Here is a 12964-nt window from a genome sequence, read left to right as displayed (position 1 = left end):
GGTCACTACGTAATATTAAAGGGATCATTCCAACAATAGGATATAACCCTTGATAAACATATATACACCCAATATAGGAGTACCTAAATTTATAAAAAAAACTTCTGGAGGACTTTAAGAGGAATCTCAGAGAGACGGCATGGGTGTGGGAGTTGGTGGGGAGAGATTAATCAAGGAACTTATATGCTTAAATGCATAACCCATGGAATTCAGACAATAGTATAGGGAAGGCCTGGGGTGGGGCTGATGCAGGGTGGAGGGGATGGAAAGAATTGGACTTTAGAATAGAGGACACTAACAAAACACCTAATTATATTAATTCAAAAAGATCTCTCCAAGACTCATATTATTCAAACTGTCAAAAATTAGTGACAAAGAAAAAATTCTCAAAGGAGCCAAGGGATAAAAAGACTAACCCACAAGGGAAGCACCATTAGCTAATAATCATTTTTCAGTAGAAATATTATAAGCCAGGAGACAGTAGAAGGAGATATTCAAAATATTGGAAGAGAGGAACTATCAGCCAAGGGTAACATATCCAGGAAAGATGTCCTTTAGATATGAAAGAGAAATAAAGGCTTTCCAAGATGAATAAAAGATGAAATAATTTACCACTATAAGACTTGCATCACAGGAAATGTTGGAAGTAGCTCTTCTACCAGAAACAAAATTAAAAAAGTATACAAAACTTTGAGTAAGATGACTAACACAGAGACAGAAGCAGGAGATTACAGCTCTACTTTAGAATAACATTAAACACTTAATTATAACATAAAGGTTAAAGGGGGAAAAGGACAGTAAAAATAACTATACTGTAAGTTGGTAATAAATGCACAGCATAAAAAAGAGATAATTTGTGACAACAAAATCATAAAAGGGGAGGAAGAAATTATCTGAAAGTGTACAGGTTAATAAAGGGGGAATTGGAAGAAAAAGGACTATTATATATAAGGGTGGGCAAAAGTAGGTTTACAGTTGCAAGTACATAAAACAAAGATTATTCTGTATTATTATTTATCAGTTATTGAATTATCTTCCATATGAACAACTATAAGCCTACCTTTGCCCACCCCTGTATATGAGACATTTTACACAAAGCTAATGGTACCATACACACATACACACACACACACAAAATCAGTGCTGAGACAAGAACATAAAAAAGAGATGAAAGAGAAAAAAAAATCAGAGAAGACCATCAAAATAAATAACAGAAGAATCACAAGGGGGGAAAAAACACAATGGAAATACAGAGCAACCAGGAAACAAAAGATAAAATGGCTATAGGAAATCCTCATACATCAATAATCACCCAAAATGTAAATTAATTGAACACACGCATAAAAAGGCACAGAGTGGCGGGATGGATTAAAAAACAAGACCCACCTCTAATTTGCCTGCAGGAGATTCATCTCAGCTCTAAAGACAAACATAGGCTTAAAAAGGACTTAAATAAAAAAAAATAAAAAAAACAGAAATGAAAGAGAAGTTACACCACCATCAAGAGGTACAGAGGATTAGATAAGAATACTATGAAAGTCTATATGCCACCAAATTCAATAACTTAAAGGAAATGGACGAATTCATAGAAGTATACAACCTTCCTTCACTGAATCAGAATTAGTGGAAAACCTAAATAGATGGATCACTAGTAAGGAAATTGAAACTAATTAAAAACCTCCCATGCTTTCTAATCAGAAAGAATATATGCACCCCTATGTTCCTAGCAGCACAGTTTAAAATACCTAAGACCTGGAAACAGCCCAAGTGCCCATCAGTAGATGAGTGGATAAAAAAGCTGTGGGACATATACACCATGGAATACTACGCAGCTGTAAATAAGAAGGTTCTAGTACCCTTTGGGACAGTATGGATGGACCTGGAGAAAATTATGCTAAGTGAAATAAGCCAGGCAGAGAAAGACAAACATCACATGATCTCATTTATATGTGGAATCTAAAGAACTTAATAAACTGATGAACAGAATAGATTCAATGACATGGAGGCATAGATCAGACTGATGAATGTCAGAGGGAGGGAGGGGGGTGAGTGGGTGGAGAGGGAGAGAGTAACCAAAGAATTTATATGCATATATGCACAACCCAAGGACACGGACAATGGTGCTAAGGGGGACTGGGGAGGGGGGTGGGACAGGGTGGAATGGGTCATTGGGGAGATAAAGGGACATTTGTAATATTTTAAGTAAAAAAAATTTTTCTTAAATAAAATTTAAAAAAATAAAAAATAACCCTCCTGTGTTTAAAATAAAAATATCTTTGCACCATGGAACAAATCTGTAAAACTATGTTGACTGTGAACAGGTATTTTCACAGTTTTGACTTGCTTCTTGATAAAGTTAAGATATTAGAGAAAGTTACACTTAGTACAAATGAATGGATTAAACTAAATGAGACCTAAGAATTGGCCTTTGACTTTAAATATTTAATTTGTTCCTATAAACCTTGTCAATAAAAATAAGAAATTTTTAAAAAGCTTCCCCAAAACAAAAGTACAGCACAGATGACTTCACCAGTGAATTCTAACAAACATTCAAATACTTAATACCAGTCCTCTCTACCTCTTCCAAAAAACTGAAGCAGAGGGACTACTTCCCAACTCATTTTATGAGGCCAACATTACCCTGAAACAAAAATCATGCAAGGACAACACACAAAAAGAAAATTGCAGGCTAATATCTCTGATGAACATGGATAAAAAATCCTAAACAAAATACTGGTAAATCAAATACAGTAAAACATTAAAAGGACCATACATCATGATCATATGAGGTTCATTCCATAGATACAAGGATAGTTCAACATCCATGAATCAATTTGATATACCACATTAACAAAATAGAAGATAAAAATCACATCATATGGATGCAGAAAAAGCCTTTGACAAGATAAAGCATCCATTTATGATTAAGACATTCAACAAAATGGGTATAGAAGAAAAGTACCTCAACATAATAAATGCTATATATATATAATCACAAACTAACAGTTGAATTATACCCAAGGGTAAAAAACTGAAAACTTCTCCTCTAAAATCAGGAACAAGACAAGGATAACCACTCTCACCACTGTTACTCAACACAGTAGTGGAAGTCCTAGCCAGAGCAATTAGGCAAGAAAAAGAAATAGAAGGCATCCAAACTGGGAATGAAAAAGTGAAACTGTTACTATTTGCAGGTGACATGATTCTATATATAGAAAACCCTAAAGACTCCACCAAAAACTATTAGAAACAATAAACAAATACAGTAATGGTGTAGGATTTAAAAAAAAAAATCAATGTACAATAATCTGTTACATTCCTATATAATGACAATGAAGAGAAATGAAGAAAGCCCATTTACAGTTGCAACAGAAAAATAAAATACCTAGGAATAAACTGAACAAAGACGGTGAAGAAGCAGTATATGAAAACTGCATGACATTGTTAAAAGAAATTGAAGACATAAAGAAATGGAAAGATATTACATGTTCATGCATTGGAACAATTAACACTGTTAAAATGGCCATATTATCTAAAGCAATATAAAGATATAATGCCATCCTTACCTTAATCCCAATGACATTTTTTCACACAAATAGAACAAAAAACATCCCAAAGTTTATATGGGACCACAAAAGATCCCAAATACCCAAATCAATTCCAAGAAAAAAGAATAAAGCCAGAGGCATCATACTTTCTGACTTCAAACTATACCACAAAGCTACAGTAATCAAAACAGTATGGCACTGGAGAAAGGCTCTTTCTTTTTGTCTAGCCACAGCCATCAGGTAAACTAAGATGGGTGCATACAAGTAAATCCAGGAGCTATGGAGAAAGAATAAGTCCAATGTAATGTGCTTCCTTCTCAGGGTGCACTGCTGGCAGTACCACCAGCTCTCTGAGCTCCACAGGGCCCCCTGCCTCACCTGGCCCAATAAAATGCACAGGCCAGGATACAAGGCCAAAAAAGGTTATGTCATATATCAGATTTGTGTGCACTGTGATGGCCTAAGATGACCTGAGGGTGCAACCTACGGAAACCTGTCCACCATAGTGTTAACCATCTAAGGTTTGCTTGAAGCCTTCAGTCTTGTTGTGAAGGAGTGAGACAAACACCACTGCGGGGCTCTGAGTGTCCTGAATTCTTACTGGGTTGGTGAAGATTCCACATACAAGTTCTTTGAGGTTATCCTCATTGATCCATTCTATAAATCTATCAGAAAGAATCCTGACATCCAGTGGACCACCAAACAGTCCACAAGCACAAGGAGATGAGAGGGCTGACATCTGCAGGCAGTGAGAGCTGTGGCCTTGGCAAGGGCCACAAGTTCCACCACACTATTGTTGGTTCTTGCCCTGCAGCTTGGAGAAGGCTCAATACTCTCCAGCTCCACTGTTACTGCTAATATAAGTAAAGTTTGTAAAATTCTCACCTAATAAAACAACTTAGGACAGTCATGTCTGCTTAAAAGTGTTAATTAATTTGTTAAAACTAGTTGTCTGCAGATTGTTTCATAAATCCATTATGAAATTATGGAAGTTAAAGTGCAATAACATTTGAAGACTATAAGTGATGGTGTAGTTCATTTGTCATAAGATAAACACTTTTGTCTTTGCTTTTTCATATTAGAGGGTTTTCTATGTCAGTGTTTAAAATGCTGTTTGGGCGCAGCTGGGCCTGGCTCAGTGGTTGAGCGTCAACCTAGGATCCAGGAGATTATGGTTCTATTTCCAGTCAGGGCACATGCCTGGTTTGAGGGCTTGATCCCCAGTTGGGGGTGTGCACGAGGCAGCTGATCAATGATAACTCTCATCATTGATGTTTCTATCTCTCTCTCTCCCTCTCCCTTCCTCTCTCTGAAATGAGTAAAGATATAACTTTAAAAAAAAAATGCTGTTTGATATAATAGGCCCAAGGTAAATTCTGTTAAAGAGGAGTGCAGAGCTAGCCAAGTAGATTTGCTGGTGCACATGATAGAACCTATAGCTTTACTGGAGTAATACAATGCTCTGCTGGTTTACTCTCAAGGGGCTGTTTTTTGGAGTTTGGCAAGGACAAACATTTTTAAATTTAATTTTGCTTGGAATGAAAATATATCCTAACCCATTCTCATGACCCCATGCAGAAAAATGAAAGTTAACTTAGGTGGTTCACATTTTCAGATTAACCCAGTATAACTGCTGCTTCTGAAATGATAAAAGTTTAAAAGAATGCCAACATTTTTTAGAACTGAATGATCTTGTGCAAGAGGGTTCTCTTAAAATTAAACATCCTGGAGAGGGAGGTCAGGGAAACAAGATGACGGCGTATGTAACAGCTGTACCAGCTGCCTTCCACAGCCACATCAAAATTACAACTAAAACACAGAACCATCACTTAGAACCTCTTAAAATCTAGCTGAACAGAAGCCCTAAAACAAGGGAACTGAAGAAGCAATGAGACCGGTAGGAAAGGTGGAGATGTGGGCAGATCGGGCTGAATCCCTGAGATGCGGCCATGGGCCCACACCCAGAGCCACAGTTTAAACCTGGGAAGAATATCCTGGCGATGGAGGTTTCCAGGAGGAGTGAGAGTCCTAGCCCCACATAAGGCTCCCCAGCCCAGGGCTCCAGGGCCAGGAGGGGAAGTCTCCACAACTTTGGGCTATAAAAACTAGAGAGGAGGCTTGTGGAGGGTGCGGGGGGGGGGGGGGTTCCAGGAAGCTCCTCTTAAAGGGCAGGAGCACGGACTCACTCAGACATGCTATGCTCCCTCTGAGCCCCAGCACCAGGCAGCAGCTTGAAAGAAACCTGGGACACTTGAGGAGGAACTAACCTACCTGAAATAGAGGAGAGAAGTGGAGGAGCAGCTTTCTCCCAGACAGAAGAGCTGGCAGAGGCCATTGCTCCTTTGGCAAGCCCTTCCCGCACAGAGCCAGCAGGCAGGTGCCATATTTGAATCTCCAGCACCTGACTCACACCTTTCACCTTGCCCAGGTGATTCCTGCAGAGCTCACCACTCCCTACCTGCAAACTCATCCAAGCCATTTCCAGTGGCTTCTCTATGCAAGTGGCCTCTCGAGCTTCATGCTTAGGACTTTACTAAAATCTCTCAAACAAGCAGCAGCATGCCCCATACAGCTTGATAAGTGGCCCCAGGCCTGGCACTAGTGGCAGCCTGCATTGGCTCATAGCTTGGCCTCTCCTAGACAACGCCAAGCCCAGCACAAGTAGCAGCCAACTACAGTTTGCTGTGTAGCTCATGCTGGGTGGCCCTGGGCAAGGCACTGGAACAGGCTGACTTTGCACCTCCCGGGAGGATTCAGAGGCAGTGCACCTAGTGGCCAGACTCGACCATGCTGGATTACAATCCTACCACATCCATGAGTGACACACTCAAGGGCCCACTTGGTGAACACCAAAGTTCCACTGAAGTAAATCCTGCTCCATAGGGGTGTCTCCAGCACAGCAGCTCTTTGGCTGTAGTTGCAGCTGGTCCTCACAGCTGATTGGCCTGGGGGTCAATTCCTCCCAGTGATGCCAACAGCAATCAAGGCTCAACTACAATAGGACAGTGCACACAGACCACACAGGGGAGCACCTAGAAGGCCCAGCTCAGGTGACTGGGGAGGCTGAGCCCCTGGACTCTACAGGACACCTACTACACAAAGCCACTTTACAAATTCCAGGAGACATAGCAGCTCTACCTAATACATAGAAACAAACACCTGGAAGCAGCCAAAATGTGGAGGCAAAGAAACATGTCACAAAGAAAAGAACAGAAGAAATCTCCAGAAAAGGAACTAAATGTAATAGAACCAAGCAAGCTACTAGATATAGAGTTCAGAATTGCAGTTATAGGATGCTCAAGGATATTAGTAAGACTATTAAGAAAATAAGTGAGACCATCGATGACTTAATAAAGTACCTGTCAGAAATGAAGGCTACATGAACTGAGATGAAGAATAATTTACAGGGAATTGACAATAGAGTAGAGGACGCTGAGAATCAAAACAGCAATTTGGAACATGAGGAAACAAAAAATACCCAACCAGAAGAAAAAGGAGAAAAAAATATCCAGAAATATGAAGATAGTATAAGGAGTCTCTGGGACAACTTCAAGAGGCACAACATTCATATTATTGGGGTTACAGAAGGGGAAGAAAGAGAGCAAGAAATTGAAAACCTATTTGAAAAAATAATTGCAGAAAACTTCCCTTACCTGGTGAAATAATTAGACTTACAAGTCCGGGAAGCACAGAGAGTCCCAAACAAGAGGAATGCAAAGAAGCCCACAGCAAAACACATCATAATTAAAATGCCAAAGCTTAAAGACAAAGAGGATATTTAAAAATATATATATATATTTATTGATTTCAGAGAGAGGAAAGGAGAGGGAGAGAGACAGAGAGAAACATTAATGATGAGAGAGTCATTGATCAGCTGCCTCCTGCATGCCCCCAACTGGGGATCGAGCCCACAATCGGGGCATATGCCCTGACCAGGAATCGAACCCTGATCGCCTGGATCCTAGGTCAATGCTCAACCGCTGAGCCACACCTGGCCATGTGACAAAGAGAATCTTAAAAGCAGCAAGATAAAAGCAGTTAGTTACCTACAAAGGAGCACCCATAAGACTGTCAGCTGATTTCTCAACAGAAACTTTGCAGTTCAGAAGGGAGTGGCAAGAAATGTTCAGTAATGAAAAACAAGGACCTACAGCCAAGATTGCTCTACCCAGCAAATCTATCATTTAGAACGAAGGTCAGATAAAGAGCTTCACAAAGAAGAAAAAGCTAAAGGAGTTCATCCCCACCAAACCAGCACTACGAGAAATGTTGAAGGGTCTTCTTTAAGAAGAAGCTAATGAACAACAGAATCTTATGAAGTAAATAGATCCAGAGACATTGGTGCATGCAACAGACGATCATATTTCAGAGGAAAGAAGGAAGAGGGTGGAGGGTGGTAAGAGGTTAACCAAAGAACTTATATGCATATATGCATAGCCTGTGGACACAGACAATAACAGGGTGAAGGCCTGGGGCGGGAGTGGGAGTGAGGTGGAGGGGGTCAATTGTGGGGGGGGGGAAATGGGACACCTGTAATACTTTCAACAGTAAAGATAATTTTAAAAAAATTAAACATCCTGGTTTACCTAAACAAAATAGCCTTGGTCTCCACAGTACCATTGACCTTCACATAAAAGGTGGACGCTCCCACTTCAATCCCATGACTCATGGGATGTGTAGAATATTGAATTTCATGCAAAGTAGTAATGGTAATTACACTGGTGTCTATTGAAACTGATGGAAATTGTACATAAAGTAAATGAAAATGGAATTAACTTTAAGGTGTGTTGTGTTAATTAGTAACCATTATGAACCCTCTAGCCACCTTGAGGGGGTAGAATATGGTTGGCTTTATTTAAAAGTAATTTATTGCTTAGTCCAATCAGTCCTCTCAAGTCAGCCCACTATATCCATTATTCTTATAAGGCTACCGAGAAATGTCATGCAGTTGGTGTGAATACAAGTTCATAGTTTCCAGTCTAACCTTATGCATTGTCTAGTTATTTTTCTCATCCCTGCTCAAAGTAGCCTCAAAATCCATACCATTCCACATTACTTTCCAGGCCTTAAATTGTGTCCACCTTAATGTTACAGTATACCACCACATCTTGTTTGCCTCTTGTCTTCCAGTAGACTAAGCTTCTTTTTCCAGGGTAAATTTGAGCATGTAGAAAATGTAAAAGAGGAACTGTCCCCAATTTCCAATTCTGGGTTTGATGACTTAATAGGTTTTAAAATCAAATTGTTGGTTTCCTTTTAAACCAATTTTTCTTATTTTTTCAGGGGTCTTAAAAGGTTCAGTTATATGATTTCCAGAAAACATGTTGCAGACTCATAAACCCTCTTGAGATCTAAATTCCTTTCCACTCAAAAATCTTAAGCAATCTATTTTGCATGTAGAAGTTGTTCAATTAAAGGAATAAATGTTTGTTAAAATAAAATAAAAAACAGTATGTCATTGACTACAGTGTTGGAGGGACAGCAGTAATCACACGTAAGCTGCTGGAAGGAGCTGGATTTTCATTTCAGGCCACTATCAGAAATGCTTAGTTTGCTGTATAGTAAGTATCAGAAGATCTGATCCTGATTACAGAATCTTGGACTGTGTCTCCCACTTCATCCTTCCCGATCATCCCAGAAGAACTGTAAGATTCCATCTGGGAAAATACTGGTAGTTCATGGAAGAGCAAGAAGTTAGAGGATTATGGATTGAAATAAAAATAGGGTTGGATGAGTACCAGAAAGCAGGGCTCTCAAACTCCTGGACATCTGCAGAAAATGACAATTTCAGAATACCAACTGGAAGAAATATGCAGAGAAGTAAGATGAGAGGAGCCTCCTCAGGAAAGAAGACAGCTGGCCCACAGCAGAAGAATCTGGAACCAGCCCTCCTGGGCAAATGGGGGGGTTGCAATGTGAACCCCCCTTCAAGATCTGTGAAGAAGACAAGAAATACCAAATAGAAGACTCCTAGAAATGGAGATGGTGACTGTAGCAGTGAAGCCCCTCAGCCAGCTCAGAAGAAAATGGCCTAGGCAGACCCCACTGTTGAAAGTGAGGAGGTATTTAAGAACAGAATGAAAGTTAAAGTGAAGATTTCTGAAGAATTAAACCATAACTTCTTCTTCTTTTTTTTTTAATCCTCACCTGAGGACATTTTTTCCATTGCTTTTCAGGGAGAGTGAAAGCGGAGGAGAGAAACATCCATGTAAGAGAGACACATCGACGGGTTGCCTCCCGCTCATGCACTGACCAGGGCCAGGGATCAAGCCTGCAATCAAGGTACGTGCCCTTGGCCGGAATTGAACCTGGGACCCTTCAGTCCATGGGCCAACACTCTAACCACTGAGCCAAACTAGCTAGGGCAAACCATGACTTGTTGAGAACTAAGACTTATTTACCAGGCAGAAGCAGCTGTTTCCACTCCCTGCTAAAAAAAAAAATGTAGATGCCATTCTGGAAGACTATGCAAATTGCAGGAAATAGCAAGGAATGTTGATAATAAGGAATTTGCAGTGAATAAAGTTGTGGCAGAAATGAAAGAATACTTCAAAGTGATGTTGGGACTCAGCTGCTCTACAAATTTGAGAGGCTCCAGTATGGCAAAATCCTCAATGTGCTGATGTTCCAGGATTATGGTGAGCCATTCATACCTAAAGAGATTATTCATAAGAATCAGAACAATGTTAGTGTATATGTTCCTTGACAGGAAGAGCCTTAGATGATTGTTGGGCTACTTGCATGATTTCCTAAAATATCTGGCAAGGAATGCTGTGTCTCTGTTTACTGGCAGTGATTACCAAGTGGCTTCAGCTGAATATCATAGCAATGCCCTATGAGGGTCTACTGACCGCTCACTATTATGTCTGGTATCTGTAAACACTCTGTTTTTTCTTCTATAATTGATGTTCTTTAAAATGGTTAATGTATATCAGGGCTTATGCTTCTGTTTGTTTTCTGCTTTGTTTTAAACAGAAAATAAAAGGAGCGCAAGCTCCTTTTCTCATTTCGAAGTTGCTACCAGTGTATGCAGTAATGAGAAAAAGAAGAAAGATTCAATAGAACATTTTCCTCCTTGACAACGTTGCTTGAATGCTGCTGGTTTTATCACTTTGACACTACACAGTTTTCTAATTATGTGTTAATGTCACATGACAAAATGCACTGATTCCTAGTGCCAAAGGTTCAATTTAATGTATATACTGAAAACGCATGCATTTATGCTCCTTTTAATGGTGCATGAAGTAAAACAGCCTATCCTCTGCAAGTCCAGCTCTGTTGTTCTTCAGGCATTCAATCTTTGCTCAAATTGTTGAAGGATGGTGGCTTGTTTGATGGTTTTGGGATTTGAGTCTAATGTACATTCTAATATGACAGAGGTAGTGCATTACTGTGTAACCAGGGTTTTCTAGAGAAGTTGGTATTTTAGGAACTGTATTAAAGATCTTAAATAAGCCTGGTCAGGTGTGGCTCAGTGGTTGAGCATCGCCCTAGGATCCAGGTGACCGGGGTTTGATTCCTGGTCAGGGCATATGCCCAGTTGTGGGCTTGATCGATGACTCTCTCATCATTGATGTTTCTATCTCTCTCTCTCTCTCTCTCTTCTTTCCTCTCTCTGAAATCAATAAAGATATATTTTTAAAAAAAAGATCTTAAATAAAATTTGCCTCTAAATTTTAAAAAAACATAGTATGCTAGGTCGAGGTGGCTCAGTGGTTGAGCATTGACCCATGACACAAGAGGTTACCTGTTTGATTCCCATTCAGGGCAGATACCCAGGTTTCTGTCTCCATATCAAGTGGGGGGCGTGCAGGAGGCAACCAATGGATGATGATTCTCTCTTACCAATGTTTTTATCTCTCTATCCTTCTCCCTTCCTCTCTCTCTAAAAATCAGTAAAAACATATTTAACCTAGCTGGTGTAGGTCAGGGGTTGAGCACTGACCTATGATCCAGGAGATCAAGGTTCAATTCCTGGTCAGGGCACATGCCCAGGTTGCGGGCTCAGTCCCCATTGGGGGGCGTGCAGGAGGCAGCCAGTCAATGACTCTCAAATCATTGATGTTTCTCTCTCTCCCTCTCCCTCAGTCTCTCTGAAATCAATAAAGACATATTTAAAAGAAAATATATATTTTTTAAAAAGCATGGTATTAGCAGAAAAACAGACACAAACCAATGGAACAGAATTAAAAGGCCAAAAATAAACCCAGAGGTGTATGGGCAACTAATTTTCAAAAAAGTTAACCCAAACATACAATGGAGAAAGGAAAGTCTCTTCGATAAATGGTACTGGGAAAACTGGAAAGCCACATGCAAAATGATAAAACTAGACTGCTATCTGATGCCATACACAAAAATTACCTCTAATGGATTAAAGATTTGAATATAAAACCTGAAACAATAAAATACATAGAAGAAAACAGGCACTAAACTTATGGACCTTGATTATAGAGGAGTTTTAGTGAATTTGACCTCAAAGACCAGAGAAGTAAAAGCAAAAATAAACAAATGAGAGGATTCCAAGATGGCAGTGGATTGAATGAAAGCTACACTGACACTCTCCAAGGACTAAGCTGGAATTATAACTAAAATATAGAAAAACCATCCTGAATAACCAACTGAAGACTAGTTGGAAAGCACCCTAATAACCCAGGCATAAAGCCAAGACTGCATAGAGCCTGGTAGGAAGTGTGTGGACATGAGAGGGCAGGCTGGGCACCAGGAGGCAGAAGCTAAAGTTCCTGAGAGATATCTCAGATGAGGGGTTTCTACTGAGAACTCTGGAGCCTAAACCCCAAGTTGGGCTTCCCAGCGCAGAGCACCACAACTGAGAAAGCTGCCCACATAATATCTGGCTGTGAAAAGCAGCAGGGTTTCTATCTGCCAAGGAGAGATGGCTGGAAATTCAGGCATGCTCTTAAAGGGACAAGGCACAAAGGTCTGTGTGTAGCCATTCACCTTGGGCTCTGGCAGAGGGCGGGCAGAGTGGAATAGAGATGTGTGAGGAGAATCTAAGGATGCTGGCTTGGGGGATGGAGTTCAAAGGGCAGCCATGTGGATTTCTGTGCTCAGTCATTCCCCAATACAGCACAGGACATCTTTCTCAGGTAGACATTTACTGTCCAAGCAGTTTTTGCCTGGAGAGGAAAGCAACAGCCCTACCCTGTTGGGAAGCTTCTCACACCATCCTGTGGAATTTCTACAGCTGCAGCTCATTAGGAGACTGATAACAATCAACATCCCCACCCTGTGGAGTTTGTACAGCCTGAGCCTCATAAAGAGACTGAATAACAATCAGCCTCTGGGTGCTTTGATTCTTTGCCTGATTTGCAAGGCATTCAAGGTCAGTCACAAACAGTAGCTGACACTGGCCTTCACCAGAGACCCCTTAAAAAAGACTGAAGTTCCTGGCAGAT

General features: G+C 40.3%; 1 protein-coding gene and 2 pseudogenes across 4 annotated transcripts in view; 2 read left to right on the top strand and 1 right to left on the bottom strand.

Moving 5' to 3' along the window:
• PHKA1 (phosphorylase kinase regulatory subunit alpha 1) overlaps nucleotides 1-12964 on the bottom strand; it is a 208119-nt gene that overhangs the window by 144912 nt on the left and 50243 nt on the right. The window lies entirely within an intron of this gene.
• LOC107540796 (large ribosomal subunit protein eL15 pseudogene) lies at nucleotides 3799-4406 on the top strand (annotated as a pseudogene).
• On the top strand, nucleotides 9279-10387 carry LOC107540788 (mortality factor 4-like protein 2; annotated as a pseudogene).

The sequence above is a fragment of the Miniopterus natalensis genome, chromosome X, assembly GCF_054644295.1.
Source record: "Miniopterus natalensis isolate mMinNat1 chromosome X, mMinNat1.hap1, whole genome shotgun sequence".
Lineage (NCBI taxonomy): Eukaryota > Metazoa > Chordata > Mammalia > Chiroptera > Miniopteridae > Miniopterus > Miniopterus natalensis.
Note: the sequence above shows the minus strand (reverse complement) of the source record. Positions and strands in the feature narration are given on the sequence as shown.